Below are 14078 nucleotides of genomic sequence, written 5' to 3'. Positions count from 1 at the left end.
GACTTCGTACCAGCGGATGTCGAACCTGATGATCCACCCCTCAGCAATTCCCCACCTGATGATATTGGTACTTTTTATTCTCTTATGTACAAGACTACTAGAATGTTTGATCTGCTACCTGAAGAGCAGAGGAAGGAAGGCTTCCTGTCCCTGTTTGTCTCTATCCCTACACTCAATGGCATCTAGGAGGATGGTCTCCTAACTATGAAATCCCCTTTGTGGCCCCTCCGATAAAGGACAGCTTCAGGAAGAAATACAAGGCCCCAGACAGCAAAACCAGCCTATCACGGAATCTGTGTTCTCAGTGGCTGCTCAAAAACACTTAGCAAACCCTTCTTCCCCTTATTCTATTCCACCTGACAAAGAAGGGAGGCAGCTGGACGCTTTCGGTATGCACGTTATTTCCACTGCGGCACAATGATTAAAACCGCCAACTCCTTGGCCATTCTGTCAGCAGAGAATTCTGGATTTCTTTCCGGATGACAAGGAGGAGGCTTTTGAGCTTCTTTGTCGGGATGAGGCCCAGTCAGACAGCGCCATCCAGTTGCAGTGGACATCCCTGATACCGGTTTCTGGCAAATGGATAACGGTGTGCTGGCCCGACAAGGATGATTGAAGGCTATCAATTTCCAGCAAGGAGTGTAATCTAAAATTGCTAATATGCCTTTTGATAGAGAGGATTTCTTCAGCAAAAATGGTGACGACACTCCAGGCCATCCAGACTAACAGTGGCCAGTCATTCGGTAGCCTCCAGCAATGCCAGCAGTCCTTTTGTTCAGGAAAGTCTCTGTTTTCACGATCCAACAGAGATGATATACAGTCTTATCGATCAGTCTTATTGATCCAATAGGTATCCATCCGGAAACACCTACAGGAAAAAGTCCCAGTACTACAGGGCAATCAGCTGTGACATGGCCCCTCCCAGATAAGGGGTCAAGCCGGTTAGGACTTCCACTCCCCTGCGGGAAGGTCGCATTCCCACTTCCTCTACGAGTGGTCCGGAATCACCTACCGAATAAGTGGGTACCGCCCTTAATCCAGCATGGACACACCTTAGAATTTCAAAGCCAACTGCCAAACATTTCTCCATCCAAACAGGTGGTACACCATCTTTCTATGCATCACTGCAAAGTCCTTGCAACCTCTCCGAAGGAGCCATACAACGTGCCTTTTGCGGTCAGTGGGGGCTTGGCATTTCCTTGCGTGAAAGAAATCAAGCAGTTAGAGGCCAATTCTAGACCTTCGTTTATTGAACAAATTCATCCGTTCACAGACTTTCAGGATGGATACATTTCAACACACCCTCTTTCACCCAACTTTCAACAGGGATTTCCTGTCTTCACTGCCCTTGTATGATGCAAACTTCCAAGTTCCTATCCAACCACACCACAGGAAGTTCCTCTGATTTAGTCACAGGCGAGCACTATCAGTTCAAGGCGCTACCCTTCGGCCTCAGGTCTTCCCGAGGGTTTTCACCAAATGCCTGGCTCCTGTGGTGGCCTGCCTTCATCTGGGGAGGCATCCACATATACTTGTCCCTCAAGGATTGGTTGGTCAGAGCTCATTCCCTTCCTCAGGCCATAGCTCACACTACAACACTGATGCACTGTTTGTCCTCTCAAGGATTCTCTGTCAATTACAGTAGGTTCCCCTACATTCCTACACAGCAGATGCTACTCCTGGGGGGCATAACAGGAAACTATTTCCTGCATGGCTATCCCGTCGGCAGGCAGGGGTACAGCTATTCCAGAAAAGACCAACTTGCTCTCATGGAAGCTGATGGCATCAGTCCACTCTTTGAAATCTCTCCATGAGATGATCTCTATCTGCTGGCTTTGGATATGACCTCTCCAAGCAAGTCTCTGGAAAATGGGACAAGTTGTTACTCATGCCCCCACACAGTGCGCTGCTAGCCTTGCCCAGGGTGAACCGTTCCACCCTCGTACACACAAGGTCACAGTGATGACTGATGCTTCTTTGCAAAGCTGGGACGCGCACACCGGCAGCTATAATGCCAGAGGCCTGTGGTCTCCATCCGACAAATTGTTGCACGTCAACTTTCTCTAGCTGAGAGCTGTCTTCTGTCAATTACAGTAGGTTTCCCTCCATTCCTACACAGCGGATGCTATTCCTGGGGGGCACAACAGGAAATTATTACCTGCATGGCTATCCCGTAGGCAGGCAGGGTTACAGCCATCCCAGCAAAGACCAACTTGCTCTCATGGAAGCTGATGCCATCAGTCCACTCTTTGCAATCTCTCCTTGAGATGGTCTCTCACTGCTGGCTTTGGATATGACCTCTCCAAGCAAGTCTCTGGCAAATGGGACAAGTTGTTACTCACGCCCCCATACCGTTCGCTGCTAGCCTCGTCCAGGGTGAACCATTCCAGCCTCGTACATACAAGGTCACAGTGATGACTGATGCTTCTTTGCAAAGCTGGGAAGCGCACACCGGCAGCTATAATGCCAGAGGCCTGTTGTCTCCATCCGACAAATTGTTGCACGTCAAAATTCTCTAACTGAGAGCTGTCTTCTGGGCTCTGAAGTCCTTTAGCTTCCATCTCCAAAGGAACGTTGTTCAGGTGCTCATGGACACACCACCGCCATGTTTTACTTGCAAAAATAAGGTGGCACCCGATCACCACCACTCTCAGTGTAAGCACAGGCCCTCTGGCTGTGAGCCCTGGCACACAGGATGTTCCTGTCCCCCTTTCATCTTCCACAACTTGATTGTTTTTCCTTGAGCAGGAAACTGTGCTCCTGCCATGAGTATAAGCTCCTCTGCAACAAGCTTCATCTCGTCTTTCAGACGTGGGATGATCCAGAGATAGACCTCTTTGCCACCAGGAAAAGCAAAAAGTGCAGAGCATTCGCTAGCAGGATCTTGCAAGCCAAAAGCCTGGGGGAGTCTTTCACTTTCCCATGGATGGACAAGTTTCTCTACTCATTTCCTCAGTTTCCTCTGATCCCCAGGTTCCTACTTGCTTTCAGACGACAGCAGTGCAGACTGATCCTAGTGGTTCTGGCCTGGCCGAGACAATTCTGGTACTCTGAATTCATCAGCAACTCCGATCCGTCTCCTTCCTGTCTTCAACCTCCTCTCCTGCCCCACAAAACCAGCCTTCAGCCTGATGGCTTGGAACCTGCCTTCCTAGAATTTGGGCATGTCTCAGAATCTATAGATTCTTCCTTATCTGTCTCCTCACCAGGGTCTTATGAGGATTCTTCTGGGGATTCGTCCTTCTTCTTCCTTCTCCTGGAATCACTCTTCTTGCCCTTCTTCTGGGAGAGATAAGGGCGAGCTCACATTCTGACGGATCCTTTAGTCTTTAGTTTGAGGCAGGGAAACCCCTCTTAGATTTAGGGATAGGTAGGTTTTTAAATTCAATAAAAGTATTTGCCAATCACCATTACGCCTACTGGTCATTTGCTGCCATCTGCACCCTTACAGATATCTTCGTCTTTCCACCTTAATAAATGCTTGCACCTGACTGTATTTTTTTTGCCTCTGCATCTACTCTGCATCTACTCAGGTAGAAAGAATGCTTGCTGGATTCACTGGACGTCATGCAGGCTTTGAAGTGTTATGTTGCCAGCACCCAAACAACTCTGCAAGTCATTCAGCCTAAAGAACTGAACTGAAAAGGTATGGTGTAGGGAGGTCATGAGGGAGTGGATACACCATACCTTTTCAGTTCAGTTCTTTAGGCTGAGTTTTCACTGCCTATACCTAACCTCTTTTTAACATCACTTTGTGCTGGTTAGAATGGGCACACGGTTTATTATTACTCACATTGATATGGAAATTTGTCTTCAATATTTACTATGACCGTATAAACATAATTACTTGAGTGGACCTCTAGTGAATCATTTATTGTTTTTGGAATCTGTGTGCAATATGGGGTAAACCCCAAACTTCATGGTTCTTTGATTATTTTGTTGTTTTTCTCCATAATTACATTGGTTCTGATTGGACCCTTCCACTAACTGACTACATCCCTTCCACCCTGCCCTGTCTTATATCAACATATGGAATGTTTGTTTCTTTCTCTAATATTGGGCCACTAATACCTTTGCATGTGTATGATTTCTATATTGAATATGTTGGCCATATACTGAATTATGAACTGCATAATGCTGTGTTAATGGTATATTTCCATACAATGTCACTACATGCTATGAGTTTTTGGTATTTTATGTTGACAAATGATTTACATCTTTGAGGACGACCAGTTTGGGTTGACGACCAGTTTGGGTTGAAACACGTGTAGGCTGACTAAAGGACAGTAAAACCAACTTTAATTTTGAGAATTTAAAGTGTCACATGACATTGTCTTATTACCTTAGAGGACTTTGAATAACTTGATGGTTGAGCGCAGGTCACCCTCCCAACCCCCCCTTTCTTTGTCAAATTATTCCAAACTTTGTAGGAAGTTTGTGGGATTGGGGTCAACCTGCTGCCACCTCTGAACAATTCTTGAATTCAAATATATTCACTACACTTTGAAAGTGGAGAATAGCGCACAACCATTAGATCGTTCCCACAACTTAATCCTCATATACCCGCTTGGCCTGCACCATCCACACTTTTCCCTAAACCTCGATCCACACACCCATCTACGAATCACTATCCAAACACCCTCTAAAAATAAAGTACATCCAGGCACTCCTAAAAGAAACTTGACCATGTGACTTCAATAAAAGTCCAGACCTGTCTAAAAGCGCCTTTCCAGACCCTGGCTAAAAACCTGCATCCTGCCCTCCAAAACCAAATACCTACAGGGATCCCCAAACTACATGGGCACTTCCAGATCCCTCACCCCACAAAGCCTAACCCAGTTGCTTTGCAATGCCCTATTTAGGCCCCTCCACAAAGTGCATTACAAATCCCAACTCAAGATCCAACCCTGTGCCAATTATACAAAAACCCTTCCAAAACGTACACGACACGGTTGAACCCTGAGGCCCCTCTACAAAGCCCAAAATACATTATGTCTGTAAATGTCCAATCCTGGTGTCCTCTACAAAGCTCCATCGGGAACATCTAGAAAAATATCCAATCCTAGTGCATCCTCTATAAAACCGCATCTGAAATACTTGACATTGTCCAATCCTGATGCCCCCCTCTTCAGATCCCCATCTAAAAGCACTCAGTAAAGGTACATCCTGGTGCCTTCTCTACAATGCACCATCACAATCCCATTTTACAAGGATCATTTGTGCCACCCACCGAAAGCCCCATTCATATCTCCTCTAACATGGCCCAATGTTGATGCCCCCTCTACAAAGCTCCAACCAAATCAATTGTCACAATGTACAATCCTAATGTCCTCTCTGCAAAGCACCATTCAAAACCACGGACAAGGTCCAATTCGAATCCCCCTCTACAATGCCCCTTACGTAACATCTTTAACAAGGGTTCATCTATAGCCCACCTCTGCAACGCCCTATTCAGCCCCAGTCCACAAATTCAGTGTGATCCCTATGCCCTGACTCCATCCAAATCCAGCCCTAAAAAGCCACTTATTGTCCTTATTAAAGGTCTTCAGACTACTTCTTTACTAGTAGCATCTGACACAAGGCATTATACAAATTATTTGACCCTGCTTACAGGCCTCCACACAAACGCTCTGCTTTCACAGTGCAATCCACAACCATCTTAATAGCCCCATGAGGACCACTCTGCACAGGGCCCAATCCCAACATGCAACCTGGTTTAATGAAAATCCCCCCTCTGTGTGTAAGATGGCAAGAAATATGTCCCCTCAGCATAGGAAAGATGCATCACTCTGCCTAGTGCCACAAGAAAGCCACGCTGTAGATAGCACAAACCCCTCTCACACACCCGACCACATTAAATCTGCCCCTCTAGATAGGACAAATTTCCAAACTGGTCTCCCCTCACTGAACAAATATCCAAATCCGTCTCTGCACAGAAGAAATCACACCGCACCCTTCTGCTGCACATGGTAGCCCCACCTCACTCTCTATAAAAAATAAAAAAAAACTCATCCCCACCTCAGTTCACCCATATCACACCGTTCTCCACTCTCTGCACAGGAAAAATACCCAAGTCTGCTTAAAGGACAAATACCAGAGTCGCCTTCCCTGCAAACAACAAATAAAATACCCTCCTCCTCGGATCTGTACACGATACCTCCAAAAAAAACTCACCCCCACAGGACAAATTGCTTTACACACGCCAACATCTGCTCACCTACACATGATACTTGATAAAATCTGCCATTTTGCACAAGAAGAATGCGCTGCACTTGGCAAATCCCTCAGCTCCGTCCGCCCCTCCCCACCATTCTGCATAGGATCACAAGTACTAACATGTGCACTGGCTTCTGACAAATTGCCATGGGACCTGCCTGCCTCACAGTGGGTATCGATTCCAAAATCTCAATCTCAAAAGAATGCCCGTATCTTTCAGCTCACAGACACCACGCACACTAGTGTAATGATCACGAGGGGCTGAATGACGTAGAAAATCGGAGGCTCGTGAGTTTGCGTACATCACAAAAGTGCATGGCCTGAAGTTAACGTGCCACTCACGTGATGAAGCGCAGGTGAAGCGTTGCTAAGGGATATTCGGGCCGACGGGAAATAGGCACTAGTCGGTCTTGGGACAGGCGCGGGCGCACGTTCGTTGCTTATTAAATGCGCTAACAGCTTAACGGTTGCATTCGGCTCCGCGGGAGCCACACAAATATAGGTTCAGGTGCGTTACTTTAACAGTGATTTAAGTGTGCCCACATGTTTGTCTTGAGTATGTCTGATTTCAATTGACCGCAGGGTGGGTTTACGGGAGTTGACAGGATCCCTTCTGTGGAGTGATAACGTTCACTACTGAAAAGTATTCTGGTGGAGTGCCTTATTTCGCCTCCCATTGCTTTGTTGTATATGCTGTCAAATTACCGAGCGTGGGATTTCTTTTTAAAAGTCCTGTAAACTATTTCAGTCTAATTGCTTCGGTTGAATTGATCCAAGACTAGAAGACCGAGAATGCATTTTTATTTGTGATGACCCAGTGCTGGATATGAATGCCTCGGCGGTGATAATCGGGCTCGGACTGACCTGTAAGCCAATGCCAGAAGTGACAGCCCATAATTCTATTGTGGGCCAGAATGGGCCACTTTTTAGCCAGAGTGGTCCAGTTTCTTAAGTTGCTAAAATCGTTTTGACCAATTTTGCTAAGCAAATATTCTTGATATGCACTATTTTAAATATATTTCACAAACCATTCGCCCTTGGGTAGTATTCAAACAGTCTGTTCTGAAAACGTATTTCAATTTGCGATTGTGGGCACTTTTTCATTGGTGCCCGGGCCGATTGAATGTCCCAGTCTGACCCTGGTGACAATGAGACTTCTGCAACTTATCGTGAAAATGAAACAATCATTGTCCTAGTATAATCATGCATATATGTGACAAGACATTTCTTTGACCATCTTTTTAACTTCAAGTTTCGTTTGTTGACTTTTCAAAACGTTGATCAGTTTCAGTCCATTTAGAATATTAATGTAATTTTGATTGCAATGAAATGTGAAACTGCCCTCTTTACGAAAAACCATTATATAAGTGTTAGGTAAGATTGTATGCAGTATGTCGTGGGAGACTGCACCAGCCTTGTCCTTTTGGCAATACTTAACCCAACCTTTGATATAAGCATGTACTACACAAGTTGGTATAGAGACTGAGAAGCCAGGTTTATCTCAAGAGGTGTCAATGTGAACTGTAGGGTTATTACACAGAAACTTAAAGTGACAAGTATCCAAATAAACACTTACACTCAAGGTTTCTTGATTAAACAATTATTTATTAATTTATCAGTCAGTTCAATAAGCCTTCTTTAGAAGGGAGCAAAATATGTAACACAATAATATACTTACAAAATACACACTCTGTTTCAATAAAACAGTAGATCCCCATGTGGGATGGCCACAGATACTTGCTACACCCCGAGGCACATTTAGGGCAATACTGAGGTTAGTGTCAAAAGGAAAAGATGAGGGAATAAAACAATGGTTAACATATATTCTTAAGCAGGTAAGTACTGTTTGAACCTTCCAATGCAAAGTAAATTAACCCTTTCCTGGGGGAAAAGGTAAAGCACCAAGTCGGCGGTAAGAAGAGTCTTTCAGGGAGCCAGGACAGCCGATGTTAATTGAACACCAGTCTAGGTGCGCTGAAGCACTGCTTGCAGGTAAGTAAAAGAAAGTCTTGCACAATGTTTTAGAAGTCTTTGTAGAAAATGAAATCCTTGTAGGGCCACACGCTTGGAGGCTTGTGAGGGGCAAATCTGCAAGCAACTCTGCAAAAGCAACCAAGGCAAGTCTTAACTGAGAGCTACCAAGGCTACACAACAAGAGGCAAGTCCCCTTAGTTTTATAGTAACTTTGGTTTGAAGAAAGTGGTTCCATCTGCCTTATGTTCCTGTGTTTGTCTGCAGATCCTGTTGTTCCTGGGCACCAGTCGTGGGGACTCCTGCACTAGGAATTGAAGGTCGGCGGGAGCTTATCCCCACGTTGCATGCTCCACCCCCCTGCATCTGCGCACATGAATTTCCGTGCGTACGTACTGATATATTTTCCTCATTCTAAATCGTTTGGGGGGCATGGGACATGGACGTGCATCCCAACATTCCCCCCTTTAGTTAATCCTCCATTAACAAACCCAGCTACTTCCTGTGTTATATAATCCTCATCCTTGGGCATCCACACCCTGAACATGTGATGTAAACTTCCACCCGTCCTGGGCATACTTCTCTGGGGCTGCAAGTAAGATAATTGCAAACCCCAGCACCCGCTAGTTCGACCCAATGCTCTACATGATTTTCTGAATCCGATGTGGGTGAAGTCAAGGTCCCCGGGGGAACTATAGGCCGTCTGTTCTCACCATGCGCTGCTTTTTTTAATCATCTATTGGAGGCTGCCTATCTTTCCTACAAGGTGAAGCTATACCTGTTCCTATCGAGACCATCATCATAGTACTGTTCGGGAGTGTCTTCGCGCAGCACCGGAGAATCATTTGGCACGTGCAGAACATCACCAGCAAGAGCCCCATGATAAGGACCGATATCTTCACCACTGCTCCGAGCCATGTTGGTGCCCACGAAAACATTGTATCGAACCAATCTTCAACTTCCACTCCTACTTCTGTCTCCATACCATTCTTCAGCTTGTGGAGGAACCCCTATATTGTATGACAGGGACCCATTTATTTATTTTTTTTACTTTATTTTATTGCCATTTTATCAGATGAATACATTTTCCGAGAGACAATCAGTTACAAAAAGAACACATTTAACCAATAACAGTCTAAATCCCCCCCCACTCATCCCCTGTTTTAACTCAACTTTATTGTTCCCTAGTCTGAGGCATCCCTGTCAATGTCTCTGTTTTGAGGGTCATATTCATGTCTGTTTGTAGCCTCTTTCGGCTCCCATCCCATGCCCCCCTAACCCTGCTCGTTTCCCCCCCCCCATTTTCACATGGCATCTATTGCACCCATTGGTTCACTCTGCCTAGACACCTTCCTTCAGTACCCACTTAAGCAGCAGGGCTGACCACTCAACGTGGAATTCTTCCAACCTGTCATTCACCACAGCCGTGAGCTTTTCCATGACCATCATGCTATGAACTTTTCCTACCCACACCTCCCTCGTGGGGACCATCTCCTTCTTCCGCCATTGAGCTATGGCAACCTCCCCGCTCTTAACATGGCTTCCCACATCTTCGGGATCTCTGTTCCTCCCTATCCTTATGCAGGCATCCTAGTAGCAACTGCTGAGGGTCCCGCTCTAAACCTATCCTGTCACCTCTACCATCCAACTCAAAACTTCTTTCCAGAAGATTTTCACCTTGGGGCACGACCACCACATGTGCATCAGGGTTCCACGCCGAACGCACCCCCTCTGAAAAAAAGGAGATGTTTCCTGAAACATTTTTGACAACTTCACCGGGTCCCTGTGCCATCCCTTTAGCGTTTTGAAATGTTGATCTGTTTCAGAGGTGAACAGCCCTCCCTGAAAGACCACTCTATATATTTGTGACCATCCCTCCTCCAATATTTCCTCTCCCACTAGCTCCCCCCAGTATCTTTGGAACATTTGCCTCCCTTGTAAGCATGTCCCATTCATCGCCTTGTAAAGTCTGGAGAGTATTCCCTTCTGTGAGACTGACTGGTCTAGGACCTTTTCCACTGTCGTGAATTCCCTAGACACCCCCTCCACCCATTTAGGATTTGTCAAGATGCCCTTGATGCAGAGTTTTTCCCTCATCATTCACCGTCGCCCCAACTCAAACGGGGGACCTCATATTGAGGACATTGGTGAGGGTCATGATGTTTACCCTCACATGTTAACGGAGTCCTTCCAGACTGACCAAAAAACTCCCAGCGTTGGGTGGAACCTTAGGCTTTCCTGAATTGATCTAGGCTGGGCCCAGAAATAATCAGACCTTTCTGGGGTGCGCTGTCAAGTCCAGTATGTCCTCAGATCCTCCCTCATATGTTCTAACATCCCCCTGATTTGTGCCGCCTGATATCTGCGTATATCCGGGAACCCGAAACCCCCCCCTTCTCTCTCGGAAGGGTTAAAGTTGCCATGTTCACTCTTGGAACCTAATTACCCCATATGAATCTACAAAGCACTCCTGTGACCTCCCTGAAGAACTTGTCTGGGAGACGATTTGGGATTGCCGTAAATGGGTACAGCAACCTAGACAGTACACTTTTATTGAGGTAATCCTTCTGTACCATATCAGTATTGACGGAGCCCATCTCTTCAAGTCAGCTGACAACTGTGTGCAAAAGGGCTCATAATTAGCCATCACCATTTAACCAACTTTCTCGTCACCCAAATGCCCAGGTATCGTATGCCTTTCTGGTTGATCTTCATGCCCAGGTAGTTCTTTTTCTTCCCTAAGAGAGGGCTTTTAGCCAGTAGTGTCAGGATGGCTGACTTCCCCACATTCATTTTGAGCCCGAAAGGAGGCCGTATTCCTCTATCTGTGACATTAATGCTGGTAGGGGGACCTGAATATTTGTAAGGTAAGTGTCACGTCCCCGGTCCTGCCCTCCTCCCGTCACTCACCAGGCACCATTCGTTCCCGTACCCACCACCCACACCAACAGGGAAGACACGGCAGGCGGGATGTCCGAGGGGGCAGAACCACCTCTTTCCGCCCATTTCCGTGCTGGCGCTTGCCATGGCGTCTCATACATGCCCGACGGCTCCGGCGTCGGCGGCTCCAGCTTCCGCGCACGGGGGAACCTGATCGCGTCTCGCTCAGACGATCACGTGACTGGTCACGGGATCGCCTGTAGCCGACGCTGGCGTCCACATCGGACGAACACCAATCACTGATGGCGTCCGTCCATCACGTGACGCTCCTGTGCGGTCACGTGCCCTGTCACGTGATCTACCTTTCCTTCAAAAAGAGCTGAGAGGAAACACTCAGTGCTTCACAGCTGTTTCCACCAGAGACCTGTTCGGCATTACCCCCGTTCTTCTTGATACACTTTGGAACTCGACCACGGACCGTTACTTGGACTTGTCTTGGATTGCCCTTTTGTTTCGACGCATCTTCTGGACCCTTGGAACTCTTGACCACCCTTTTTCTGGCCCTGGAATTGCTCTGGATTACCCTTCTGTTTTGGCGAACTTCTACCCACGCTCCTGGCGATCACGTTTTGTCTCCTGAGTCATTTGGGGTTCACCACCTGGACCTTGGATGGACTTGCTATCTGGTCACGCTCTGGCTACCGGTGTGAGTTGGAGGAAGTGCTGTACATCCCAGCCTGCTGTCGGTCTTCCCTCGTTGTCTATTCAGGTTTACTACCTGTCCTATCATCCCCAGGGTAAGCTTTGTCATTTTTCCTTGTTTGCTTGCACTGCCATTATTGTTCATAGTATACCTGATCCTAACCTTTGCCTTACAGCACTCAGGGGTCCTTCCGGTGTTCCGGGTATCTGATTGACGACGCCACTCATCACCTGTGGCCTCAAAGATTGCTACGGCAGTATTCTTTACCTGCTCGAGCGGTACTTGGGGACGGAGGTAGTTTATAGCTGCACGACCATCAAGGCGGATCACCAAGATCAGAACAGACTGTGAAGCCTATTGGTCGTCCAGCTATGGACACCTCAGCCGGGGACCCCGTGACGGTTCTAATGCAGGCAGTGACAGCACTCAGGGTCGACATGGAAACCGCTACTGCAACCCTACGCGCTGATATGACCGCCGCCACCACCGCATTACACCACCGCCTCGACACGGTACTAAGTACACGCCATCCCTTACCTGCAGAAGCCGAATTTGACGAAACCATTCCTCCCCAAAACCCTCCTCCTATCATACCCCCTTCCTTCCCGGCCGCTCCTGTGGTGATCCAAAGCCCTTTCCCCTTGGCTACTCCCGAAAGATACCAGGGCGACCCAAAGAAATACCGTACTTTCATCAATCACTGTAAACTCCATTTCATGTGTCGCCCTCAGGCTTTCCCCGATTCCGTATCAAAAGCAGCCTTTCTTCTCTCCCATCTATCAGGGGTAGACGCCACATGGGCCAATCCATTGCTGGAAAACAACCACCCGGCGTTGTACGATTTTGAATTGCTGACCCAAGAGATGGCAAAAGTATTCGACACCAGGCACAAAGCGCAGTCTAGAGACATGGAATTCCTAGATCTCACACAGGGTCGCTCAACCCTCATAGAGTACATCACCAGGTTCAATCAGCTGTCTGCGGAGACCTCCTGGCCAGAAAATAAAAAGGCTGTGGTGTATTACCGGGGTTTATCTGGGGCCATGAAAGATGCCTTGTCCGTAGTGCCTACGCTTCCCACAGTATATGCTGATTTGGTGGACTTAACATTGCAAGTCGATGCCAGACGATCGGAGCGACGCGGAGAAGGTTCATCCTCGTTCCCACTCCCATCCACGGCCGTTGCTACCCCCGAACCCATGCAGATAGGCGGGATCCGCAGCCCTATCTCTCACGTTGAACGAGAGCACAGGAGAACGGACAATGCCTGTTTTTACTGCGGTCTTAACGGCCATTTCATAAAAGAGTGCCCTCGCCGTCCAAAAAACAGAAACCCGGGTTTTCAGAAGGCTCGCCCCTAAGATCAGAGGTGGGAGCGAGTACTATCTGGAATACCTCTGAACCTACCTTTGGTCCTGTGCGACCCATTATAGTACAGGCCTTTCTGAATCATGCTACTGGTGCTCACGCCGTGTCAATAGTGATAGACTCAGGTGCTACAGGCTGCTTCATCGACATAGCCTTGGCCGGTTCATTGAACCTGCCTTTGGTCACAAAGGATTGTCCCGAACCGGTCCAGGCGGTGGATGGTACGTCTCTTGCCTCTGGCCCGATCCGGCAACAGACCGCTCCCTTAGAGCTGGTTGTTCAGGAAAACCACAAAGAGACGATATCATTCGATCTCATCTCTACCCCTCAGTTCGGAGTAATATTAGACATTCCTTGGCTAAGGCTGCACAATCCCCTCATTAACTGGGGGACGGGTCAGGTTTCATTCGAATCCGAAACATGCCAACACTTATGTAATTGTTTATCTAGATGAGATTCTGGTGTTCTCCACTTCCCTTGATGAACACATAAAACATGTCAGAGAAGTACTGTCGCGACTACAAAGCAACGCCCTTTACGCCAAACCCGAGAAATGTACGTTCCATGCAAATCAAATCGAATTCCTGGGGTTCCATATCACGCCCAAGGGGCTCTCTATGAATCAATCCAAGGTACGGGCGATCGACGAATGGCCCACTCCGACCAATCTCAAGCAGCTGCAGTCGTTCCTAGGATTCGCGAACTTCTATCGGAGATTCATATCAGGGTTTTCTTCGGTTGCGGCTCCACTTACGGCACTCACTAGCCCTTCTGTCCCCTATGTATGGTCCACGGCTCAGCAATCTGCTTTCGACATACTGAAAACCCTGTTCACCTCCGCTCCGGTATTACAGCACCCTGATCCCGACCTTCCGTATATTCTCGAAGCAGATGCCTCGTCCTATGCATTAGGTGCGGTGTTATCCCAGACCTGTCCTAC

At 47.4% G+C, this 14078-nt stretch overlaps 1 protein-coding gene across 1 annotated transcript in view; it reads left to right on the top strand.

The window, feature by feature from the left end:
• The first annotated feature begins 6636 nt into the window (after positions 1-6636).
• Positions 6637-14078, top strand: part of LOC138503977 (uncharacterized) — a 541132-nt gene continuing 533690 nt past the window's right edge. Inside the window, exon 1 of the mRNA XM_069624120.1 lies at positions 6637-6724. The gene's annotated coding sequence lies outside the window, so the exon portion shown is untranslated. The remainder of the gene's footprint in view (positions 6725-14078) is intronic.

The sequence above is a fragment of the Ambystoma mexicanum genome, chromosome 11, assembly GCF_040938575.1.
Source record: "Ambystoma mexicanum isolate Mex_15411 chromosome 11, UKY_AmexF1_1, whole genome shotgun sequence".
NCBI lineage: Eukaryota > Metazoa > Chordata > Amphibia > Caudata > Ambystomatidae > Ambystoma > Ambystoma mexicanum.
The sequence above is the reverse complement of the archived record's forward strand: the minus strand, read 5'-3'. Positions and strand labels throughout refer to the sequence as shown.